This window comes from Sus scrofa, chromosome 8 (assembly GCF_000003025.6).
Source record: "Sus scrofa isolate TJ Tabasco breed Duroc chromosome 8, Sscrofa11.1, whole genome shotgun sequence".
NCBI lineage: Eukaryota > Metazoa > Chordata > Mammalia > Artiodactyla > Suidae > Sus > Sus scrofa.
In genome coordinates, this window is record NC_010450.4 from 131633616 (window position 1) to 131646212 (window position 12597).

Here is a 12597-nt window from a genome sequence, read left to right on the forward strand (position 1 = left end):
CTTTGCTCTTGCTTACTCTTTCCCTGCTTACATTTTACTGAAAAATTAGTTTATTTCAACATCATTTTTGCTTGCAATTGTTTTTAGCAGTGAGTGCTTAGATCAATCAACTGCTTCCTTAGGCTTATCAACTGTGGGTATGTATTTATATACACCAGCTGTTTTGTATAGCCTCTGTAGAGCAGGTGGAGAAAGTGATGGGAATGAAAGGAGAAGCACCTTTTTCCTTTCAAAGCCATAAACCCTGACTCTCGACCTCCAGCAGGAGGGCACTTACTGAACTGCCAAAGAAGTAAAGAAACGGAAAACTCCGGGGGCATTACGCGGTGGCCTACCCAAAAATGTGTTTTCAGGACGTCCCCTAGGCCCTGATCTGCCAGCCTCGGGCAGGATAACCTTCGCCGTGGGGTAAAAAACCCCACCACCCACGGTGAGCGACCTGGGAGAGCGCGTGGGGGCGGGGGCGGGAGCGGTCCCCCGGGAGGTCATTGAAAACCACACTTCCCAGAGTGCTGTGCGCAGGCGCGCGCTCCTCGCCCCGCCCCTGAGGCCACAGCACCGGGGGCGGGGGCGAGAGGACGCCGGGCGCCGGCTGGGCTCGACGGGGCCGCGCCAGAGAGCGCGCGTCCGTCGGCTGCTCACGCGGGGCTGGTGCGGCGCAGCTGGCGGCTGCGGGAAGCTGCTCGGCCGGCTGCAGCGTTGGCCAGGCCGGGAGGGACGGAGCCGGGGGGCGAGCCGAGGACCGAGGTAACCCGACGCCCGTGCCCCCTCAGTCGCCTCTTCTTTTGTGCGGTGCGGTGCGCTGACGCCAGGTCCTCCCTCCCCCGAGCCCCACATCGGGGGCGCGGGGAAACTCCAGCCCTGCGAGCCGTAACCCAAACTCCACAGCGGACGGGGTTTGGGCCCATGAAACCGCTGCACGGTTTCTGTCGCCCCCTTTGGCGGGAGAAAGGGGGTCGCCTTTCGCGAGGGGAACCGCAGCCTCTGTCAGCCTCCCCGCGACCCCCGGACTCGCTCCGGTGCCCCCGGGGGAAGGAAAGAGAGGAGCAGGCAGGTGCTTGGCGGGGTCCGGGCACCCTCCGCGCCGAGCGGCGGGCGCGGGGTCGGGGTCGGGGAGGGCGGCCCGCGGGACCCGCGGCCTGTGGGGGCGGGGCAGGCGGGCTGCCTCGCGGCTCCGCGCGCGGGGTCGCGGCGGGGGGAGCGGCGCCCCGGGACTGCCCGCCCCGGGGGCTTTGGCAGCGCGTCCGGGGGTGAGCCGCCCGTCCCGGCTTGGCCCACCTGAGGGGCACTGGCGGGTCCGCGGGGCCCGCTGCGGGTCGGCCTGGCGGGTGCTGGGGGCTTAGCAGCCCGCGCCAGGTGGACCATCCGCGGGGGTGGAGCCCGGATCGATGTGACACCAGAAACTGCAGCCTCTTTTCCAGCACGCAGCGGCTCGATGGAGTTGTTTTACAGCCGCTGGTGCCAGCTCTTGCCTCCTTCCACTCAGTTCTGGGCTTAGTTAGCTTGTTGGTTAGCTTGTCCACACGGTTCGAGTTTTCTAGCCCGGGGCTGGCCCTTTGCTGGGTTTGCACCGTCCCAGCGCTCGGGCGCCTGAGTTTGAAAAGCTTTTCATGTGTTTTCCCACCTGGCAGCGATCAGGTGACTTTTCGTAGAAAATCGAACTCTTCTCAGTATTCCTTTCCTCTCTACTGGTTTCTTTGAGTTTTTACTTTATGGATGCACTCGCGGGCCAGGGATGGAAAATGAGCCGCACCTGCGGCAGGAAGGGATCCTTTAACCCGCTAGGGGGGCTGGGAACGAACCTCCCGCAGCAGTTATTCCTTTTAATTGTATTAATAGCTATGTGTGGCCCTTTACCTTGTGCTGGTGGCTCCACTTTGGGGAGATTCTCAGGACAGGGTTCTTCAAAGAAGCTGGGTTGACACAGGTATTTTATCTGCTGGTAGCACTTTTTCCTTCTTTCTTTGAATTTTTTTTTTTTTTGGTTTTGTTTTGTTTTCCTGTATAAGTTGATAATTGTTGGACTCTTGGTGTTCTTTCATTCTCGTTCTTCGAGGAAATCCTTTTACACTCTCTCCCTGGAGTCTTGATCCTGCCAGAGGCTAGACTTCGATGAGAAGAGAACCTCTACTTGGCAATGGCTTTTTTTTTTTTTTTTTTTCTCATTGGCTACTGCTTTTCCTCCTCCTTCCAGCCGGCACCCGCTTTAGTTAGTCAACCCATGACCCACTTTTGGGAGGTTTCTTTACTAGATATTGTGCAGATTTAAAAAAAAAAAATTATGGCTGCACCCATGGCATGTGGAAGTTCCCAGACCAGGGATTGAATCTGAGCAGATGTAGCTGCTCAGCTGGGATCCTTTTACCCACTGTGCCAGCCAAGGATTAAAGCCATGACTCCACAGCCACCTGAGCCACTGCAGTCGGATTCTTTAAAAAATTTTATTTAAAAAAAATTTTTTTTTCGCTGCAGTCGGATTCTTAACCCACTGTGCCACGGCGGGAACTCCTTGTAGATTATTTTTAAAATTAGTGTTTGTTTTCATTTGAGGGCTGCACCTGTGGCACATGGAGATTCCAGGGCTAGGGGTTGAATTGGAGCTGCAGCTGCCCACGGTTGCCACAGCAAAGCCACATCCGAGGCGCATCTGTGACCTACACCTCAGCTCACAGCAATGCCAGATCCTCTAACCAATGAGCAAGGCTAGGGATCGAACGCACATCCTCATGGATACTAGATGGATTCTTAACCCCCTGAGCCACAATGGAAACTCCTAAAATTAGTGTTTTTGAGAAGAGAAAGTGAGTAGGATTTTTGTGTGTGTGTATGTATACAGTTATTTTTTGAAGCATTGTGAGTGCCAGTTTTTCTTCCACAGCCACAGGTTGATATTTTTTATATATTCCATTCATACCAGTGAAAGTGCTGCTGCTTATACCTGGAGCAAACACCACTGATTGATCCATTATTGTTAGGCAGATACTGTCCCCCACACTGCTCCCGCCTTGATGAGCAGTAGCATACATGGCAAAGAATGGCACCCTAGTACAATCCAGCATGTTAGAATGATGTTAAAATGCTAAAAGATAATTTGGTTTGATTATTCTAAAATTTGGACTTGTTTTTCCTTCTCACAGTAAAACGCCGAATGCTCAAGAAAATTATCTTCTAAACTAGATGATGATGCTTACCTAGTATACTTGAGGTGTAATATTTCTTCTTAAATAGCACAGAATATGAAGTGCTATTATATCCTAGTTGATCATTTTAACATCAGTATTGCTAGTTTTGGAAAGAATATGAAATTTACAATCAGGAGTTCCTGTCTTGGCTCAGAGGAAACGAATCTGACTAGCATCGGTCAGGATGAAGGCTCGATCCCTAGCTTCCCTCAGTGGGTTAAAGGATCCGGCGTTGTGGTGAACTGTGGTGTAGGTCACAGACATGGCTCAGATCTGGTGTGGCTGTGGCATAGGCCAGCATCTACAGCTCCTATTCGACCGCTAGCCTGGGAACCTCCATATGCTGCCAGTGCAGCCCTAAAAAGAGCCAAAAAAAAAAAAAAAAAAAAAAAAAGGAAAAAAAGAAATTTACAGTCAGCTTATGTAGATTAGATTGTGATTTTAATTTGGGATATTTAAAACTAATCTTATTTGCGTTTGAGAAGTTTCAGAAGTAGGTTTGAGTTCTACGTTTGAGTGCATTCTTGTAATAGTTTGGAAGTAAGCTATATCAAACTATCCTATTTTCTTTATTAGTACTAGATTGCTGGACTATAAGGCTTTACAGTGTGAAGCCAACTTTCGTTTCTGGGTCAGTTACCAGTAGCAGTCACAAGATCTGAAGTTAATGAGATGAATCAAGTGATGCTATACAAATTTAGGAAATTTGTCCAATGGAGTAATGTCTTTTTGAATTTTTTCTTTTCCCCTTTGATATTGGTGTTTCTATTTGATATCTGAATGCTTTTCAAGGTTCGAGGATCTAAATAAATACTTGGGGATTTATAAACTAAAGTAACAGAACTGTGTTTGGCTCTCTAGATTTGCACTTTATAAAAATAGTCTGAATAGCACAGGGAACTATATCCAGTGTCTTGGGATAGATCATGATGAAAGATAATATAAGAAAAGGACTGTAGGAGTTCCCGTCATGGCTCAGTGGTTAACGAATCCAACTAGGAACCATGAGGTTGCAGGTTCGATCCCTGGCCTCCCTCAGTGGCTTAAGGATCTGGCGTTGCCGTGAGCTGTGGTGTAGGTTGCAGACGTGGCTCTGCTCTGGCGTAGGCCGGTGGCTCCAGCTCCGATTAGACCCCTAGCCTGGAAACTTCCACATGCTGTGGGTGTGGCCATAGAAAAGACAGAAAGATAAAAAAAAATTAAAAAGAAAGGGAATGTATATGTATGTATGACTGGGTCACTTTGCTGTACAGCAGAAAGTGGCACAACATTGTAAATCAACTATACTTTAATAAAAAATAGTCAGAGGCATATATAGATCTCAGAGATCAATTAGAGATGAATATTTAACCTAGTTAAAACAGACGTGCTACCTATAGTAACACTAAACACTTAGTTATTTCTTTTTCTTAGAATTTGAGAATATACTTTGTATGGCCCATGCCTTAAAGTTCTGTGACCAACTTTAAGCTTGCATTTCCTTGTTTTCTGCCGCAAAAAGAATTTTTTTTTTTAAAAAGGCTTTTGGAATTATTTCATTAATTGATTTCAAAACAGCAATTCGAGTTAGAAACCTATAACATAAACATTTATAAAATACAGATCACTGTACCTAGTTTTTTTCTACTTACCATTACATTTTTCATGGAAGTTTTTAAACATTGTGGTGATGTGATTAGATTTGAATTTGGGAATGATAGCTGGTAGTGGTATGAAGGATATATTCGTGAGAGAAGAGGTTGTAGGAAGGCTGTAATAATAGCTTTGCGACAGTGGGACCTATGACTAAACTGGTGTGGTAAAGAAGCAAGGCCAACAATATGAGAGAAATTTAAGGAGTGCAGTGTATGAAACTTGGTTATAGTTGGATATAGTGAAATGGGAAATTTGAGTACATGTGAGCTATTCCATTCAGTGGGGAGCCCTTTTGATCACAAAGCCTAGTTTAAATTCTCCCATATTCAGTATAGCTCTCTACTGTTGCTTTTACCACATTATTATTATTACTGTTATTTCCCATGTAGATGATTCAAGTTCCTTAATGGGGGAGTTCCCGCCGTGGCGCAGTGGTTAACGAATCCGACTAGGAACCATGAGGTTGCGGGTTCAGTCCCTGCCCTTGCTCAGTGGGTTAACGATCCGGCGTTGCCGTGAGCTGTGGTGTAGGTCGCAGACGCTGCTCGGATCCCCCGTTGCTGTGGCTCTGGCGTAGGCTGGTGGCAACGGCTCCGATTCGACCCCTAGCCTGGGAACCTCCATATGCCGCGGGAGCGGCCCAAAGAAATGACAAAAAAAAAAAAAAAAAAAAAAAAGAATATTCTCTCTGTACTTCCTGCTTAATTCTTCTGTAAACTTCAAACTGCTCAAAAAATAAAGTGTATCATTAAAATAACAACAACAAAAAAAAGTTCCTTAATGGTAGGAATTGTGTCATGCCTTATTCATCTTTTTGGGGTAACTTATTTTAGATCCCTTAAAAAAATAGATTACTCTCATGCATACATTTTCTTATTATTGAAGTATAGTTGATTTATACTTTTCATCAAGTTCTGTTGTACAACAAAGTGACCCAAAGTTGTACAACAAAGTGTACAACAAAATCACACACATTCCTTGTGCTGTACAGTAGTATCCCATTGCCCATCCATTCCAAATGTAACAGTTTGCATCCTTAAACCCCCAGAATGCACATCCATCCCGCTCCCCGCCTCCCTGCACGGGAACCCCAAGTCTGCTCTTCTTGGCCATGATCTGTTTCTGTTTTTTGTTTGTTGTTTTTGGATAGGATCATCTGTTCCATACTTAAGATTCCACAAATAAGTGATATCATATGGTATTTGTCTTTTTCTTTCTGGCTTACTTGGCTTAGTATGAGAGTCTTTAGATCCATCCATGTTGCTGCAAATGGCATTCATTTGTCTTTTTCATGGTTGAGTAATATTCCATTGTATATATGTACCACATGTTCTTAATCCATTCATCTGTCGATGGACATTTAGATTGTTTCCTTGTATTGGCTATTGTGAATAGTGCTGCTATGAACATAGGGGTGCATGTATCTTTTTCAGTGAAAGTTTTGTCCAGATATATGCCTGGGAGTGGAATTGCTGGATCATACGGTAGCTCTGTACTTAGTTTCCTGAGATACCTCCATACCGTTTTCCATAGTGATTGTACAAATATATATTCCCACCAACAGTGGGGGGGGGGGGTTTACCTTTTTCTCTACACCCTCTCCAGCATTTGTTATTTGTTGGCTTGTTAGTGATGGCCATTCTGACTGGTGTGAGGTGGTACCTCATTGTAGTTTTGATCTGCATTTCTCTAATAATTAGTGATATTGAGCATTTTTTTTCATATGCCTGTTGGCTATCTGTGTGTTGTCTTTGGCGAAATGTCTATTTAGGTCTTCTGCCCATTTTTCAGTTGGGTTGTTTGTTTTTTTGTTGTTGAGTTGCATGCGTTGTTTGTATATTTTGGAGATTAGGCCCTTGTCTGTTGCATTGTTGGCAAAGATTTTCTCCCATTCTGTGGGTTAGGTTGTCTTTTCATTTTTTTAGTGGTTTCCTGTGCTGTGCAAAAGCTTTTGAGTTTGGTTAGGTTCCATTGGTTTATTTGTGTCTTTATTGTCATTATTCTAGGAAGTGGATCCAGCAAGATGTTGCTGTGATTTATGTCAAAAAGCATTCTGTCTCTGTTTTCCTCTGGGAGTTTTATAATGTCTGGACTTATATTTAGGTCTTTAATCCATTTTGAGCTTATTTTTGTGTTATGGTGTTAGCATCCTACTTTCATTCTTTTACATGTAATTTTCCAGTTTCCCCAGTACCATTTATTGAAGAGGCTGTCTTTCTTCCACTGTATGTTCTGTCCTCCTTTGTCACAGATTAGTTGCCCATAAGTACTTGGGTTTATATCTAGGCTTTATATCCTGTTCCATTGGTCTGTATTTCTGTTTTTAATACCAGTACCATGTTGTTTTGATGTCTATAGCTTTGTAGTATTGTCTAAAGCCAGGAAGCTTGATTCCTCCATTTTCGTTTTTCTTTTTCAATATTGCTTTGGCTATTCAGGGTCTCGTGTTTCCATACAAATTTTAAAATACTCTGTTCTATTTCTGTGAAGAATGTCTTTGGTAATTTGATAGGGATTGCATTGAATCTGTAGATTGCTTTGAGTATTATAGTCATTTTGACAATATTGATTCTTCCAATTCAAGATAATGGTATAGCTTTCCATTTGGGTTGTCTTTGATTTCTTTCATCAACGTTTTATTGTTTTCAGAGTATAGGTCTTTTGTCTCTTTAGGTATTCCTAGGTATTTTATTCTTTTTGATGCAATTGTAAATGGGATATTTTCTCTGATTTCTTTCTGATCTTTCATTATTAATATAAAGAAATGCAACTGATTTCTCAGTATTAATTTTGTAGCCTGCAACTTTGCCAAATTCATTGGTGAGTTCTAACAGTTTTCTGGTGCTGTTTTTAGGTTTTCTAAGTATAGTATCATGTCATCTCCAAACAGTGATAGTTTTACTTCTTTTCCAATTTGGATTCCTTTTTCTTCTCTCTCTTTTTTTGGTCTTTTTAGGGCTGCACCTGAGGCATATGGAGGTTCCCAGGCTAGGGGTCAAATTAGAGCTGTAGCTGCCGGCCTGTGCCACAGCCATAGCAATGCAGGATCCAGGCTGCATCTGCAACACACACTGTAGCTCACGGCAATGATAGATCCTTAACCCACTGAGTGAGGCCAGGGATCAAACCTGTGTCCTCATGGATACTAGTTGGGTTTATCAACCACTGAGCCACGATGGGAACTCCTCTTTTTCTTCTCTGATTGCTGTGGCTATAGCTTCCAAAACTATGTTGAATAATAATGGTGAAAGTGGAATCCTTGTCTTGTTCCTGATCTTAGAGGGAATGTTTTCAATTTTTCACCATTGAGAATGATGTGAGCTGTGAGTTTTTCATATATGTTTTTTATTATGTTGAGGTAGGTTCCCTCTTTCCCCACTCTCTGATGAGTTTTTATTAGAAATGAGTGTTGAATTTTGTCAGAACCTTTTTCTGCATCTGTTGAGATGATCATATAGTTTTTATTCAGTTTGTTGATGTGGTGTATCTCACTGATTTGTGGATATTGAAGAATCCTTGCATCCCTATGATAAATCCTACTCAATCATGGTATATGATTCTTATACTTGGATTTGCTTAGCTAGTATTTTGTTGAGGATTTTTGCATCTATGTTCATTAGTGATATTGGTCTGTAATTTTCTTTTCTTTTCTTTTTTTTTTTTTTTTTTTTTTTGGTGGTGTCTTTGGTTTTGGTATCAGGGTGATGGTGGCCTCATAGAATGAGCTTGGGTGTGTTCCTTCCTCTGCTATTTTAACACCCATTTACGTCAAGAGACAGAACATCCGGACAGAATCATTAAGGAAGCACAGGCCTTAAATGATACTCAAGACCAGATAGATTTAACTGATCTTTATAGAACATTCCATCCCAAAGCAACAGAATATACATTCTTCTCAAGTGCACACGGAACATTCTCCAGGATAGATCACATTTTGGGCCACAGATCAAGCCTTGGTGAATTTTAAAAAGTTGAAATCATCCCATGCATTTTCTCTGACCACAATGCTATGAGACTAGAAATCAACTAGAACACAAACAAACAAACAAAAAAAACGGCAAAAACCACAAACTCCTGGAAGCTAAACAATATTCTGTTGAACAACCAGTGGATCATTGAAGAAATCAAAGAGGAAATCAAAAGATACTTAGAAATGACAACAAAGATGCAACAACCCAAAACCTAGGGGACAAAGCAAAAGCAGTTCTCAGAGGAAAGTTTATAGCAATACACTCTTACCTCAAGAAAGAAGAAAAGCTCTTCTTTCTTCTTTCTTTTAGGTGCAAGGTTAGTTAAAACCTAACCTTGCACCTAAAACAATTAGAGAAGGAGAAACAGACAAAACCCAAAATTAGCAGAAGGAAAGAAATCATAAAGATCAGAGCAGTTATAAATGAAATAGAGACAAAACAATAGAGAAGGTCAATGAAACCAAAAGTTGGTTCTTTGAAAAGATCAGTAAAATTGATAAATCTTTAGCCAGAAAAAAGAGAGGGCTCAAATCAATAAAATTAGAAATGAAAAAGGAGAAATGACAACTCCACAGAAATACAAAGGATTGTAAGAGAATACTCTAAGCAACTATATGTCAATAAAATGGACAGCCTAAAAAAAATGGATAGATTCTTACAAATGTACAACCTACCAGTACTGAACCAGGAAGAAATTGAAAATATGAACAGACTGATCACAAGTACTGAAATTGAGTTTGTAATTGAAAACCTTCCAAAGAACAAAAGTACAGGACCAGATGGCTACACAGGTGAAGTCTATCAAACATTCAGAGAAGAGTTAATACCTATTCTTTGGCATACATTAAAAAAAAAAAAAAAAAAGACAGTACAAGAGATAGATGGCTTAAGATACTCCTAAGTTTTTTCACACTTACAGTCTTACTCTTGAAGCAATTTTAATCAGTCATTTCTTTTTTTATACTGTTTTTTTTTCCCACTGTACAGCATAGGGACCCAGTTACGCATACATGTATACATAATTTTTTTTCCCATTGTTGTGCTGCAGTGTAAGTATCTAGACATAGTTCTCAGTGCTACACAGCAGGATCTCATTGTAAATCCATTCCAAGAGCAGTAGTTTGCATCCATTAACCCCAAGCTCCCAATCCATCCCACTCGCTCCCCCTCCCCCTGGGGAACCGCAATTCTATTCTCCAAGTCCATGATTTTCTTTTCTGTGGAAAGGTTCATTTGTGCTGTATATTAGATACCAGATATAAGTGATATCATATGGTATTTGTCTTCCTCTTTCTGACTTATTTCACTCAGTATGAGAGTCTCTTGTTCCATCCATATTGCTGCAAATGGCATTATGTCGTTCTTTTTGATGGCCAAGTAGTTTTCCATTGTGTATATATACCACATCTTCCTGATCCAATCATCTGTTGATGGACATTTGGGTTGTTTTCATGTTTTGGCTATTGTTCATAGAGTTGCGATGAACATGCGGGTGTATGTGTCTTTTTTAAGGAAAGTTTTGTCCGGATGTATGCCCAGGAGTGGGATTGCTGGATCATATGGTAGTTCTATGTATAGATTTCTAAGGTACCTTCATACTGTTCTCCATAGTGGCTGTGCCAGCTTAATCAGTCATTTCTTTATCCATACATTATAATCTTCTAGTCGAGATTGATTATGCAGCCATTCTTAAGTGTGCTGTATCATCTTTTGAGAGATTTTTCTTTTAGGCCACCAACACCATTCTTCATATTTTGATGCAGCTACTTTATTGGTATGTATTATATGTATCTTAATAACAGAATGTAACACAGCCTCACTTGCTGTGGATAGCTGCTTTTGAGTCCCATGAAGTAGTGCTTCCCAAACTCTGTAGTAAAAAACTAGTTTATGAACCAATAGTTTGGTAAAAGACCACAAAAATGAATTAATTAGTAGAACAATGAAAAAAGGACATGCAAAATACAATCTTCAATTCTTTAATGAAATTCAACAGACATAAAATTACTGCGAAATGTAACTTTGCTCTAAAAGTTTCTAAACACTCCGTATTTGTACCAAGCTCATTGAAGACCTGTTAAAGAAAAAAAATTTGTGGATCAGACCCATTTCGTGTGTTTTTTGTGATGATTTATATTTTTTCCATTATAGTTGGTTTACAGTGTCTGTCAAGACCCACTTTGAATAGCATTGTAATGAAGCACTTGGTTGTTGCTTTTCGTAGTCATCTTTGAATATACAGAACCTACAATGTAGCATGTAGTGCCTGACTGAATTATTAGACAAAGTGGTGCTTATCCTTAACACTGTCCGTATTTCTGGTTTTTTATTGAAATGTCTTGAAATGTTATAAAATCACCAGACTAGTATATAACCCTAATATATATACGTGTATATTGGTTTATGTGCTTACCTTGTAAAAGTAAAAGGAAGTTCCCAAACCTCCAAGAGAGTTAGCCATGTATAGCTATGGTAATAACTAGTCACCAGAACCAGTTTCAAATCTGTTTATTCTGTGAACAACTGTACTTTAGAATTGGTTGTGGAGTTCCCGTTGTGGCGCAGTGGTTAACGAATCCGACTAGGAACCATGAGGTTGCGGATTTGGTCCCTGTGCTTGCTCAGTGGGTTAAGGATGTGGCATTGCCGTGAGCTGTGGTGTGGGTCGCAGACGCGGCTTGGATCTCGCATTGCTGTGCTCTGGCGTAGGCTGGTGGCTACAGCTCTGATTCGACCCCTAGCCTGGGAACCTCCATATGCCGTGGGAACGGCCCAAGAAATAGCAAAAAGACAAAAAAAAAAAAAAAAAGAATTGGTTGTAAGTTAGTGTAACCCATCAACAGCTTCCCTTGGTGAACAGGATTTTGCAAGCCTCTGAAAGTCCACCAGCCGCTCACTCCACACTTCCTCCCAACTCTGAGATTAGCAGTGTGATCTGCTCAGAGGAACTGTGCCACCAGCATGGTTCTCCCTGAAGTAAGTAGTAAGTATTATTCAGCTTTGTGTTTTTTAATTTTGTTTCAGATATTGAATGGGATATATCTTTCAACACCTGGGAACAAATTATTATTTTTTTTAGTAGGCTTTATATTTTTAATCTGATAATTATTTATTGTCTAAGTACAACCCTGTGACTTTTTCCACCTTCTCAAGTAAAGATAATAATAGAAGCTTCTCCTAGGCGTTCACAAATGCAGTTCACATATTTAGGTAAAGTTCAAGTCCTTTTTTTTTAACTGCTTTATACTAGACATTCAAACTTTTATGACTATAATAAATTAAGTGATCCATTTCAAACAAGGAAGTGATTATGGGTAGTGAAGCACCAATAGAATGCCTTCTTAATAAAACAAACCCTAAAATAGAAACAACTTACAGGAGTTCCCGTCGTGGTGCAGTGGTTAACGAATCCGACTAGGAACCATGAGGTTGCGGGTTCGGTCCCTGCCCTTGCTCAGTGGGTTAACGATCCGGCGTTGCCGTGAGCTGTGGTGTAGGTTGCAGACGTGGCTTGGATCCCGCGTTGCTGTGGCTCTGGCGTAGGCCAGTGGCTACAGCTCCGATTCAACCCCTAGCCTGGGAACCTCCATATGCCGCGGGAGCGGCCCAAGAAATAGCAACAACAACAACAACAAAAAGACAAAAGACAAAAAATAAAAAAATAAAAAAAAAAATAAAATAGTTAAAAAAAAAAAAAAGAAAAGAAACAACTTACAGAGTATTTGGTGCAGTGAAAATATTGTTTATAGACCCTGGAATTGACTAATAGTATTTAACAAGCAGATTTTGGTAACAAATAACAATATTAT

At 41.8% G+C, this 12597-nt stretch overlaps 1 protein-coding gene across 2 annotated transcripts in view; it reads left to right on the forward strand.

Moving 5' to 3' along the window:
* Positions 556-12597, forward strand: part of KLHL8 (kelch like family member 8) — a 66991-nt gene continuing 54949 nt past the window's right edge. The window contains exon 1 of one of the 2 annotated variants that reach the window (XM_021101776.1): positions 556-747. The gene's annotated coding sequence lies outside the window, so the exon portion shown is untranslated. The remainder of the gene's footprint in view (positions 748-12597) is intronic. The other variant, XM_021101779.1, reaches the window with a different exon arrangement.